We start from the raw sequence: 13,787 nt of genomic DNA on the forward strand, positions 1-13,787 counted from the left end.
CTTAGCAAGTCTCCTAATCATCCCTTCAATGTACGATATTGATCACTGATCATAAAATAGAGTGTTGTGTAGTGCATAATCTGAACCCTTATTATGCTCATGTTTCACCTACTTGACATGGTATCTAGCATATACAAATTAACTATTTCAATAACATTGTTGTTTCATATGATCTCAAAACTATGAAGAGTGGTGCCAACCTCATTATTTCTCATGGTTTTAGAATTAGCAATGACAATAACCTTGTTCTTTCTTATAGTCTCAAACGTGTTCTCAAAACTACAAGAGTAGAGAAAATTTTACTGTTTCTCGTAATCTCCAAACTACAAGTTTCTTTTTCATGGTCTTAGAATTACAAAGAGTGGCAACAATCTTGTTCTTTCACGGTATCAAAGAGTAGCAACAATTTCCAAACTACAAAGAATTACAATAACCTTACTATTGATCACAATCACGAACATGGTCTCAAAACTATAAATAGTGGTGACAACCTTATTCTAAATGCTATAAATAAGTTGTAGAATGAGATAAATAATCCAATCAAGTACAATCAACAGAGTATCATATTATACAATAATAATCAAATAAAATAAAATATTAATTTATTAAACATAAAAGTACTAGAGGCTAGGAATGGTATATTTTTGTTTAAAATTATAATTATCTGTAATGAAGGTTAAATGAATGGAGAAATTAGAAATTAAATAGTTATTTCCAATAATCTTGAACCCATAAAATTTAAGAACCTTTTTTAAATTTTGTGTCTTTTCTAAATATAGTTTTTCATCCAACTACATATATAGAGCTTTACATTATCAGTAAAATCCAATATCAGTAAAATCCAAGCACCCACATCTTAATTATTGCTACTCTTCATCATTTGTGAAAGGAGCTTGTAACCCTTCAACTTCAAGACACTCCACAATGGCCATGGACAAAGGTTTCACGCTCTTTCACATCCTTTTCTTAGTGATTGCTTGGCAATGTTGTGCGAAAGTGGGTGCCACTTTTGGCGATGTCACCGGGGTTGTAAATAACAATCATCAGTTTTCATTTCGTGCCTTTGGATCACATGGCACACAAACCCCAACGGTTGCACCAATTGGAAGTAGCACAAAAGTCCTAGTGATTGCACCATTTGGTAGCATCGCTCAAACTCTCAAGGCTCTAACCCCGGAGGCTGAATCAACAAGAAGCATTGCTTTAAATCCGGAGGTTGAATCGGCTGGAAGCATTGCTCTAACCCCGAAGGGTACATCAGTTGGAAGCATTGCTCTAACCTCAGAGGGTGCATCAGGTGGAAGCACTCAAACCCCAACCATGACACCAATTGGAAATAGCATGAGAGTAGCATTGGCATACATGGAGGTTTCTTTGGCTATTAACAAAGCAAAACCTAAGCCAAATTGAAGTAGAAAAATTCATTATTTCTATATTTCTTCTTAAATGGAATGATTTTCCTACCTTTTTTCTCATATTTAATTTTTTACTTTAATTAAAGAAGGATATTTTTAAAATTTAATGAAACACATTTTTAATATGGTATGGTTTCACAATCTACTAAGTGAGATCACACCTAATGAATTTATGGATGCATTAATACAAAATGTCTTGAATACACAAAATTTTTTAAAATCAAACGTTAATTTAATAAAATTGATTTTAATTCTATTTTTTCACTCTTGACGAGTGATTCTAATTCAAACTAACCAGACATATTACCGTACAAATTTGCTTCCTTTATTTTTTTAGAAGATCCATAGCTCATCACATCTAAGTTAGTGAATCGTGGTGATTCTAGAAAATTAATTCTTGAACCATGGTAGTTCTCGATATTTCGAAGTTAAGTGAATCCTTCTCTATAAATTATAAATTTTGGGCAAACATTTGGAATAAGAATCCAGCCAAACCTAAGTTTTAAGGAGTTATAGAATTTTAGTTTGAGAGTTTCATATTTTCGAATTTATTTCTTCCAAATTCTAAAGTTGTGGTTCACGGATTCATATCAAACTTGCTCCCATGCTTTTTAAACAATGTTTACCAACTTTGGTGAAGAAATCTATAAATGCCTCGATTCTATAAGCCCAATTTGGATTGCAATTGAAGGAGCTCGAGGATGTTGAAGACTACAAAGGGAGTCGAGCTTAGGAATGCCTTGAATGTATGGAAATTGCTTTTTAGTAAGTTTATGGTGTTAAACTTGAATCCTTGTTTCCAACTAATTTCATAAAAAAAATGAGTATTATACGTTTTAAGCTATTGAATAGAGTCATTTTTTATGAAGAAATGGGAATACCAACGCATTCGGAAATAAAATATTGATCTCGATTAATAGACCCTCTAAAATCTCGAACCATATAGTACTTACTATAGGTGCCACAAAGAGATGAACCATATAGTACTTACTATAGATGGAAGAGATATGTTTTTGGATCTGCGTTTAAAACCCTCCTACTTTATAGTACCCTCCTACTTTATAGTAGTTTGTAATACATGATGACATTATATACCATGAAATGTATATATAGGTAATAGCCGCTTGTATTGTATTGTATGTTAAATTTCATATTCCAAGTCTATCGCCCAAATCAAGCTATCAATTAAGGTCAAATTCGGTCCCAAATCAAGCGATTCTGACATCCCAAATCTATTTATTGACCTCGAGAAAAGTGTAAGGAAAAGCCTGAGAAAATTGTAAGAAAAAATGTTAGATAAAGAAAGTGTGGCCTGAAAGTGTCTTGAAAGCCCTAACAACAAATAGGAAGGGGTTCTGTTGACTTTAAACGACCATATCGCATGCTATAGTGCACTATAAGGTATCACTCTTTGGCTATTCCTTGATGTTCAATCTTCAAGATTAATGAAGGGATCAAGGAGGGAAATGGTCTGGAATAGGCTGGGGAACGCCATTGAACATGATAATTATGTGGCTAGTTGAACAAGCCACGTTATCCCAAATCTCGACCCCTCCTCTATTTTCGATCAATTGAACTACTCTTAGATTGCTTCTCACAAAATTCTCAATTGCTTAAGAAACTAGACTCGTAAAGAAAGCTGTCAAAGAAATTTTAGACTAAATCTAGTATAGGAAGCTCGAGAATCAAGGTCCTGTCGAAGAAATTTTAGACTACATCTAGTATAGGAAGCTCGAGAATCAAGGTCCTGAATGGGAAAGGATGTAACTAGAAATTCTAACAGTGTTTTTTTAGAAATCCTTTGAAATTCAAGTTAAGTGAGAACCAGGAGATCATAAAAGAATTTACCTAAGAATCATGCGTTCAAGCCTACAACTAGGCAATTTGCTTGAGATTCAAGTAATATTAAAATAACCTACTCATGAAATTTTATTAATCTATATTGTCACGTTATGGTTGTATGTGAAATTTTATGGTCATTGACAAGGTTAAGTAGCTAAACCAAGTAACGGTATAAAATGACCATAATATCCCTAGGGCTTAATACCTATTGTTTACGGCTTCAATAATCTCTGAACAACTTTAAAAATCATACACCACCTTAAATCATGACTATCTAGATATTTGTGAAATTTCAGGACTATTAGACAGCGTTAGCCATTCGAACCATTGTTTAAGTAGAGTAATTACTATATTGCTCATATTTACTAAGGGTATGAATTTTAAGAACTTAAGCACTACCTTTAGTCATACCAACATTAAGACTGTCTTATATGATATCCCAAGTACTCATGACATGAATGAAGATAAAAAAATTCTTATGCTTATCTAAAGGCCATACATGCACCATGAATAGGATATGACATTAGAAAACCTAGGGCTATTAGCGAAGTTTGAACTAAGAAGCATACATTACAATCACGGAGTACTATACCCTACACGCCCCACACCCTTAAATTATGACATGTAAGTTTTCTAGGTACTATGTCACGATACCCAAAGTGATAATCACCTCTAGGCACACACAATCACGATTGGACTTTTTCAATTATGGGGCATCGTTATATTGACACACTCACAATAAACCTTAAAGGGAGGTTACAAGAAGAATTCTCACGCTTGCACAAACGTTTGTAATAGGAAACCCATTGAGCTATAATTTGAATCAAGGTAATGGAAAGGTGTTGAGCAATTTTAAATTTTGTAGTCTAGAACATTTAAAGGACTCCTGGATAGAATTATTGCATGGGGACTCATGAGAAAGGATGAGCCAAGGGAGTGTCAAATAAAAGGAAGAAAAAGGTAACCCAAGAGAAAGAAGAGTCACTGGAAAAAATAAAATAAAAGTAGATTGTTACTCTAGGATGAGAAACTTATTAAGCTTGTGGATGTGATAACCTAACATATATGAAAATTTGCTTATATTTTTGTAACATTTTGTTTATTTTTGGATAGCTTAACGGACAATTCGTGCATATCTCGATTTTTTACTATAAGAAAAATATTTATATTTGATACAAGTTGAGTTTGATGATTAACATCACAAATTACACAAAACATTGGTATGTTAACTAGTGTAATTTTGTGCGTCGCTTGGAAGAATAAAAAGGATGGTACAAAAGTACATGAGTGATCGTTGCAGGAGCATCCTTTTTCGTAAAACGTGCATCCAATACAAGAATACTATTAGGAGGAGACTATAAGTCAGTAGCTCGTGTTTATTGAGTGAAAAACAGGTTGACAGCACTGTCCACACTAATTATAGGTGACAAATACAAAGTCAAATAGATAGAGTAGCTTACCCTAAAGAGAAAGAAAATATTTAAAAGTAACCAAAGAATGTTTAGGAGCCAAACAAAGATGGGTGAATAATCACAAAAATACTTCTACTATGTCTTTAAGATATTTCATGGCTTAGATGGACTCCAAATGACTTAAGAATCTATATCACGCCTAATCATAAGGATATGAAAGACCATGTAAAGTTTTAAGGTAATTGGAGCAAGTTTAGACCTAAATCAAGATTGGGGTGGAAAGGGACTAAAATACACTTATGACCTCAAGATGTCGCTCTAAAGTCAAGGACCAAACAAAGATAGGTTAGTCTCGAAGAAAGCACAACTGAAGTCCTAATCCACTAAGACTACTAGGTTTTACTCTAACCCATAACCTTAGTCACCCTACACCCGTACCATGATATGCATTATGATCATATGTTTTCCTCGTTTAGATCACATGCCTTACACATGTTTCTGGTAGGACATTGTGTCCATGTTTCTTGTAGGTTTACCCTATCTATGTTTCTTGCAAGATATCCTTCCTATCTATGTTTTATTTTGGAGGATGTCATGTTTCACGTTCCTGTTATCCCACCAAGAAACCTGCCCATGTTTATTTGTAAGATGTCTTGCCCATGTTTTTTTTTTTTGTTTTGTTTTGTTTTTGTTTTTTTTTGTTGTTGTAAGATTATAAGTTTAGATTCATGATATTCACCAACCATTTTGCCTTTTTTAGGTCTTCTGTGGGGAGTAGTTTTTCTACATAACAGGGTCAGGTACAAGTATTGAACGAGTATCATGAATCATGACCAATGATTTAGGACCAAGGTCCTACGATAAAAAAAAAAAACTATGTTAAGCTCTTGGTCCATTCATAGAGATAGTACCTTAGTATCAGACACAATTAAAATTCGATAGGTAGGCTACTTGTTGAGTTTTAAACTCCTTTCTTACAATTTTGTCATTTAAGAGTTAGTAATTGGTCGACAATGCGAGTAGATCTAGAGCAGATGCCATAGAGAGTTGATCCTACTAATTAGAGCCTCTTCAATTTTGTGTCAATTTTTTTCAATTTGTTAGTCATTTTATAATCCGTTTATATTAAAAACATAAACAATAAATTAGATGTAATAAATATAATTCTTTTATGTTTTTATCTCTTAAGTCTTATTTGTTTTAAACTCGAAAATTCTATCGAAAAATCTATCGTATATTAGCTGATAATTATCATTTTACCGTTCATGGAGTCATTTGATAGCTTGAAGCTCAAATACTCAAACCTATAGTTTCTTAGGTTCTAATTTTAAAAATGTTTCATTGTTTTACTAGGGCTTAGCTTTCCATAGTTTCTAATGGTCTAATCCAATCAAATCTTTTATCTGAGAGCGTGACTTCATTCTTGATCCAATTAGTTGCAACTTCTTAATAACCAACTGTCATGTTTGCCAACTAATGTGTATCCACGGTAGAAATTCCCTACTCTTTTCCACCTATGATATTCTTGTGGCACATAAACTAATCTAGGAGCATTGCCCTATCTATACTAACTCCCATCATCTGGGTTTGGAGGGGAAATAAGATTCCATGCAAATTATGATGGTGACGTCCATGTAGTCTTTAAGTCAAATGTGAGGACGTGATCCCATATGTTGGCAAATCTCCTAATCATCTATACATGGTCACAACATCCTACCGTATGATATTTATCACTGGTCATAAAATGTTTCACCTACTTAATATGGTATTTAGCTTACACGAATTAGCTACCTGGCAACATTGTTGTTTCTCATGATCTCAAAACTATGAAGAGTGACACCAACCTCATTGTTTCTAATAGTCTTAGGATTAGAAATGACAATAAACTTGTTCTTTCTCATACCCTCAAACATGTTCTCAAAAAACAACAAATAGTTGTGACAAATAATCCAATCAAATACAATCCATCGGGAAGAAAATCTCTACCTATTATAGAATAATATTGAGTTCATGAAATAAAATAAAATATCAATGTATCACACATCAAAATAAGTGGAGGCCAGCAATTCTAGGTTTTTGTTTAAAAATATAATTATCCCAAGACACTAGGAGAGAAAATTAGAAATTAAAAATTAAATAGTCAAACATTTTATACTTTAAATACTCCTAACCCATGAAATTTAAGAGAATTTCTAAATTTTGTTGTCTTTTCTAAATATAGTTTTCATCCAACTATATATAGGGCTTCACATTATCATAAAAATTCAAACACCCAGACATTAACAACAGCTATTTTTCATCATTTGTGAGACGAGCTTGTAACCTACAACTTCAAGACACTCCACGATGGCCATGGGCAAAGGTTTCAAGCTCTTTCACACCCTTTTTTCAGTGATTGCTTGGAATTGTTTTGCAAAAGTTGGTGCCACTTTTGGTGATGTCACCGGTGTCGTAAATCTCGATCATCAATTTTCATTTCGTGCATTTGGATCACATGACACACAAGCCCCAGTAGTTGCACCAATTGGAAGCATTGCTCTAACCCCGGATGGTGCATCGTTTGAAAGCATTGCTCAAACCCCCGAGGGCGCATTCGTTGGAAGCATTGCTCAAACCCCCGAGGGTGCACCAGTTGGGAGCATTGCTCTAACCCCCGAGGGTGCACCGGTTGGGAGCATTGCTCTAACCCCCGAGGGTGCACCGGTTGGGAGCATTGCTCTAACCCCCGAGGGTGCACCGGTTGGGAGCATTGCTCTAACCCCCGAGGGTGCCCCGGTTGGAAGCATTGCTCTAACCCCCGAGGGTGCCCCGGTTGGAAGCATTGCTCTAACCCCCGAGGGTGCCCCGGTTGGAAGCATTGCTCTAACCCCCGAGGGTGCACCGGTTGGAAGCATTGCTCTAACCCCCGAGGGTGCCCCGGTTGGAAGCATTGCTCTAACCCCCGAGGGTGCACCGGTTGGAAGCATTGCTCTAACCCCCGAGGGTGCACCGGTTGGAAGCATTGCTCTAACCCCCGAGGGTGCACCGGTTGGAAGCATTGCTCTAACCCCCGAGGGTGCACCGGTTGGAAGCATTGCTCTAACCCCCGAGGGTGCACCGGTTGGAAGCATTGCTCTAACCCCCGAGGGTGCCCCGGTTGGAAGCATTGCTCTAACCCCCGAGGGTGCACCGGTTGGAAGCATTGCTTTAACCCCCGAGGGTGCACCGATTGGAAGCATTGCTCTAACCCCCGAGGGTGCCCCGGTTGGAAGCATTGCTCTAACCCCCGAGGGTGCCCCGGTTGGAAGCATTGCTCAAACCCCCGAGGGTGCACCGGTTGGAAGCATTGCTCAAACCCCCGAGGGTGCACCGGTTGGAAGCATTGCTCAAACCTCAATCACTGAACAAATTGAAAGTAGCACACAACTATGAGAGTAGCATTGTTATGTGTGGAGGTTTCTTTGACTATTAACAAAGCAAAACCTAAGCCAAACTTTATAACTATTTTGTAATCCAATTCATTATTTATATTTTTTTTCTCAAATGGAATGATTTTCCTACTTTTTTTTTTTCTCATTTAATTTTCTATTATAATTAAAGAATGATATTTTTAATATTTAATAAAACACGTTTTAATACAAAAGGTTTGATGAGCATAAAATTAAAAGAACTTTCTTTTTTTTATTTTTAAGTCGCACATCTTTGCTTTATTATTTAACAAATAGTGAAGGTATTGTTTTTTTCATCGGTCAAAGTTCCAACTTATAATCTTGTGTTGAATTCAACGGAACAGCAAACTAATAGAAAAATGGAAATTTTAACACCACAAATAAGTTATGGTTTATTGTGAAAAACCAGATCAGCCCTATGAAAGACAAGTTCATCCCTCTCGAAGACCACATCAGCCTGTTCCGCCATAAGTACCTCCATATTATGCTGAATGGGGTTCGAGAGTAACGTTGAGTGTGAAGGTCATGCTTTTTCAACCTTGCAAAGTCATGACCTTGACCTTGACACATTCATGACAAACCTTAAGGAGAATCGAAAATTCATAAGCCTTAAAGAGAATCGAAAATTCATAAGCCTTAAGGAGAATCGAAAATTCATATATATTTTTTGTTTGTCTGTGGCTTCATTAGACATTAGGCAAGACTTGTTTTTTTCTACAACTTGTTTGAAATTCAAGATTGTTAGGCGACACATGTCGCCTATGCGTGCATGTTCAATCATTTATGACACCTAAGCATACATGTTCAATCATTTATGACTTAACTGACTTGCCTCTACACTAAAAAGGTCTTTCAATACAACATCACATCTCATTTTGTTATTTATGTTCCCAATTAAATAGACCATCATGTCTTGATGGTGTACCAAGTCTTGGGATGTCATCAATCATAGAAACTTACTCGGTCATGCTCATTGAGAATGGGCCCATGTGTCATCTATAATATATCGAACATCCATCTATCCAGATTTTATCAAGGCATTGGACCCTCTTGTGTCCATGACATATCATTTAGGAACATTGTTCAGATAGCATGCGCATGATCCAATCTCTAAACCATGGACAAGGGTGAAATGTTGACACATCAGTATCGTCTGATACTATTCTTGAAATACCAACTTCAAAGGAAGTCGCCTCCCAACACATATGCCACTAAAACATGGACAAGGGTGAAATGTTGACACATCAGTATCGTTTGATACTATTCTTGAAATACCAACTTCAAAGGAAGTCGCCTCCCATGCATATGCCACGAGTTAGTTCCCTTAGGCTGCAGGGTCCAGGGGTGGTGAAGAATTGACACCATGCCTTTCTTTAAGGTACATTTTGAAGCATTTCAATGGTAAGTGTGGCCAATGATGCAAATGATCATACTGTGTCATCCGTATAGTGTTCGATTGACAAAAAATTTGGTTATCCGTATAGTGTTCGATTGACAAAAAATTTGGTGAGTTTTCATATTCTGACTGACATAATTCCAAAACAATTTGGTGAGTTTTCATATTTTGACTGACATAATTCCATACCCAAATTCTCTCTAAACTTCTTTTTCTCAAAATTGAGAAATGAAAATTTCAATTCCACAAATAAGTGATGATTGTAACTTTGTAAGGTTTCAATTTTATTCTCCTACAATTTTATGCAGTTGCGGCTTAACTCTGCCGTCTAAAGTCGTCAATCCAGTTCCTACCCCTTCTTTGTAGCCATCGACAACGGACACATTTGTAATTGCTTTAATCCGAAGTTTTCTTCCGATGCCATTGAGCTATAGCAACGGTGGTCAAACAAACTAAGATTTCAGCGGCTGTATTTAAGATTTAAAGTTATTACATGAATTTCTATACATGAGAGATGTCAAATTCTTTTAGCTTACCAATATGTTTGGTGATGAATTCAAACAACATTTTAATAATAAATATTTTCAATTAGCTAAATTATATCTATATTATATCTGTGAATACTTGTGGTTGCATATTTGTAATAAGTTTAGGAAAAAATATTGATCACATCTAGTAGTTATCATGAGGTTTTTTTTAACGGTCCTAACGATCTAATTAGAATAAGAAATTAATAATTTTAAAAGTAATCAATTGAAAACTAACTTGTTTAATTTATTAACAAAACTAAGTACATTAGTGAATATATATCTTTCAAAAAGATACAAACATATGATTTTTTATTTCAAAAGTAAAATTTGAGTTAAATACAAAGAATGGATGCCACAAAATAGTTCTCTTAGGCCACATGACCTAGGAGGGTTAGGCATTTCAAGTCTGCAAAGTGTGGACATGATTTAGGCGAACCATCATATGGTGTCGTAGAGCATCCATTTGGTGTTCGATTAACACAAAATTTTTTGAGCTTTCCTATTTCATATAGATAGACTTAATTCATAAGTCGTATACCCAAATTCTCTCTAAAACTCTAGTTTTAGAGGCTAAGGCTCGGGGCCTTATCTGACCCTTCAAAAATGCTATTTTTGATACTCATGACGACATTGTTTCCTCTGTCTTGCCTATACCTTAGCTTGGCTTTTTTGCACATCTCTTTGGTGTGTTGGATGATGCACTGTCCTCCTCGATCACTTCTTAGACTTGTCTATCTTTGCACTCACGTGGCTGGTTGGGTTTCACTTGAGGGTTGTTGTTAGGCTTGTTCTGATGTAAGGGTCACAACCTACCCTATTCTGATTGTGACACACAAACTCTTGAATGCTCTTGTAATGATCCTAGTTTTTCTTTAAGAATAGGTAGCCTGTGATATCAGAGGTTAATAAGGTTTCAATTAAAGATAAAAAGACGGCATAAATAAGTTGCATAAGATTTGAATAATAAAGGAAAGTTTAGATAAAGTTTGAAATAGACATTTTTCTAATGTTTCAAAACATCTCAATTTTTTAATTTCTTATTAACAGGAATTTTAAGATACTCGATCAGGAAAAAATGAACCACAAGAAATAAGAAGGTTTTACAAAATTTGTAGATTTCTTAGAAAAGTAATATGAAAATAATAAAAAAATTACAATTTACAAAAGTATCCCGAAATTTTGTTGAAATTACAAAAATACTCCTACTCAAACTAACCGGATGAAGTACCAATTTGAAAAAAATCTATCGAATCTCAAATATAGTAGTTGAATTTCATTCATTTTTGGAGATGATCTAGAAGATCCATAACTAAAATCTATCGAATCTCAAATATAGTAGTTGAATTTCATTCATTTTTGGAGATGATCTAGAAGATCCATAACTCATCACATCCAATGCTGGATATACAGAGTTGAAGTCGTGAAGGTCCTTGTAAGTGAAGATATTTTCGTTTGAGATTCTAGAAAATGAAGCCTTGAAATCATGGTGATTTTTACTTTTCAAAGTTAGTGAATCATTCTCTATAAATTATGAAATTTTGGCAAACATTTTAAGAAAATATCGAGTTCAATCAAGCTTCCAATCAAGTGTTATAGACTTTTAGCATTTGCGTTTCTTATTCTCGAATTTCATCTAAATTTGAGAGTTGTGGTTCACCAATTTATTTCAAATTTGCTCCCATACTTTTTAAATCATGTTTTTCTAGCTTTGGTGAATAAATCGAGCCCGTAAAAATGACTCTATCCTATACGCCCAATTTGGCTAGCAGTTGAAGGAGCTCGAGAAAAACTTTAATATCAAATTGGATTCTATACACAAATCTGCTGTGTAAGACTTATTACATTCCGTTCTGGACCATCAACAACTTGAAATATGAAAATTCATATAACACTTTGACTATCAAGGTATTTTGAATTTTCATGACCATTAGACCACATTAGTAGTTCGATCCATAGTTTAAGAACTTAAGTACTACCTTTAGTCATAACATCATTAAGACTTGCTTATATGATATCCTAAGTACTCATGACATGAATGAAGCTAAGAAAATGCTTATGTTTATCTTAGGACCATACATGCACCATTAATAGGATATGCATAAGCAAACCTAGGGCTATTAATGAAGTATGCACTAAGACGCATACCCTATGATCATGCAGTACCTTACCCTACACACCCACGCCGTTAAATTAAGATATTTAAATTTGCTAGGTACTATGTTACGTTACCCTAAGTGACAATCACCTCTAGCAACATGGTGTTTCATAATTTTACTTATTCAATTGTGGTGCGTCGTAATATTGACACACTCACAATAAGCCTCAAGGGGGAATTCAAGTCCCCATTCACATTTTTCACTTAGCTTTGCGAATTTGTCGAACCTTAGTTGAGGTTTGTCTTCGCTAACCGAACATCAGTTGTCCATAATCGAAGCTTTTTTGGCCACACATGCTTCCTTCAGATGCATGTTCAATTGTCTGAGGCACAATTGACTTGTCTCTCCTAAGTAAAGTCATTCGGGTTAACCTTGCCTCTACTTGGGCCCAAGGTCTCTTAATATAACGTCACATCTTGTTGTCAACTCAGTTGAAACAACACAATCGATGCATCATGATGCCATATCATGTCTAGGAATAGCTCGACCATTTCCACTTGCTTGGACACATCCGTTCGAAACTAACCCATATGTCGACCATCTCATTGAGACATCCTGAGCAACAATACATTCGAGTTCTCATTGGGCAATTGATTTTCCCATATCCATGCTAGACTATTTACGACATCTGTTCTAGATAGTGGGTGAATAACCCAACCTCCAACACATGGATTGAGGCGCAATACTTACACAACTGTTTTGTCCGATACTGTCCTTGAAAGATCCTTTTCAAAGGTAAATGCCTACGACATTTTCCCATGCTATGACACACACACGTGCCATAGGGTAGCTCCCTTAGGCCATGAGGCCCAAGGGTGGTGGAGAGCTCACACCATGTCTCCCCCTGTTGGACAATTTGAGTCATTTCAATCCTTCTCGAGTAGACATAATTTTAGCTAGAGACATATAGCCATGTGTTTAGTTCGCGAGTATCTAATTTGGTGTTCTTTAATCTTTCATAAACACGAACGTAATTCCAAAGCCACATGTCGAATCTCACATTGAAACTCCAACTTTAAAGGTTATAGACTTGGGCCCTACCCAGCACCCTTCGAGCCTATTTTTGACACTTACGTCGCCTCATTCTCTCGAATCTTGCGTATGCCTCAGTTTAGCCTGAATGCACACTCTTTGTGTATTGGATGATGCACCGTCCTCCTCATGTTGCATCATGGCACTTCTCAATCTTGGCCCTCATATGTCGAATGGGTGCCACTTGAGGGTTGCTTCTTATATATCTTGCATGTGGGGATCACAACTTACTTTTTCTCAGTGAGATTGTGACACTCTCTCCAACTTAGCCTAACAATCGTCCTCGATGAACTTCTCGAGGGCCCAATCGTATCATCGCTTGTGACATTCTCTCCCACTTAATCTTGTTATCATGTTGATGGCACCATGAATATTAGACTAGCCACTCGCTTGACTTGTCGAGTTATTTGTGCTTTCATAATGAATATGGAAACTTTACCACTATAAGACGTTCTCCCAATCTCCAAGACTCACAACATAAGTACGACAAAACACAACTTGCCAAATGGTTGTGGGCTATTCCTCCATTGACTTAACTTTGCAATTCTTTTTTTTTTTTTTTTTTTTTTTTTTTTT

Source organism: Cucurbita moschata, unplaced genomic scaffold, assembly GCF_002738365.1.
Source record: "Cucurbita moschata cultivar Rifu unplaced genomic scaffold, Cmos_1.0 Cmo_Scf00040, whole genome shotgun sequence".
NCBI lineage: Eukaryota > Viridiplantae > Streptophyta > Magnoliopsida > Cucurbitales > Cucurbitaceae > Cucurbita > Cucurbita moschata.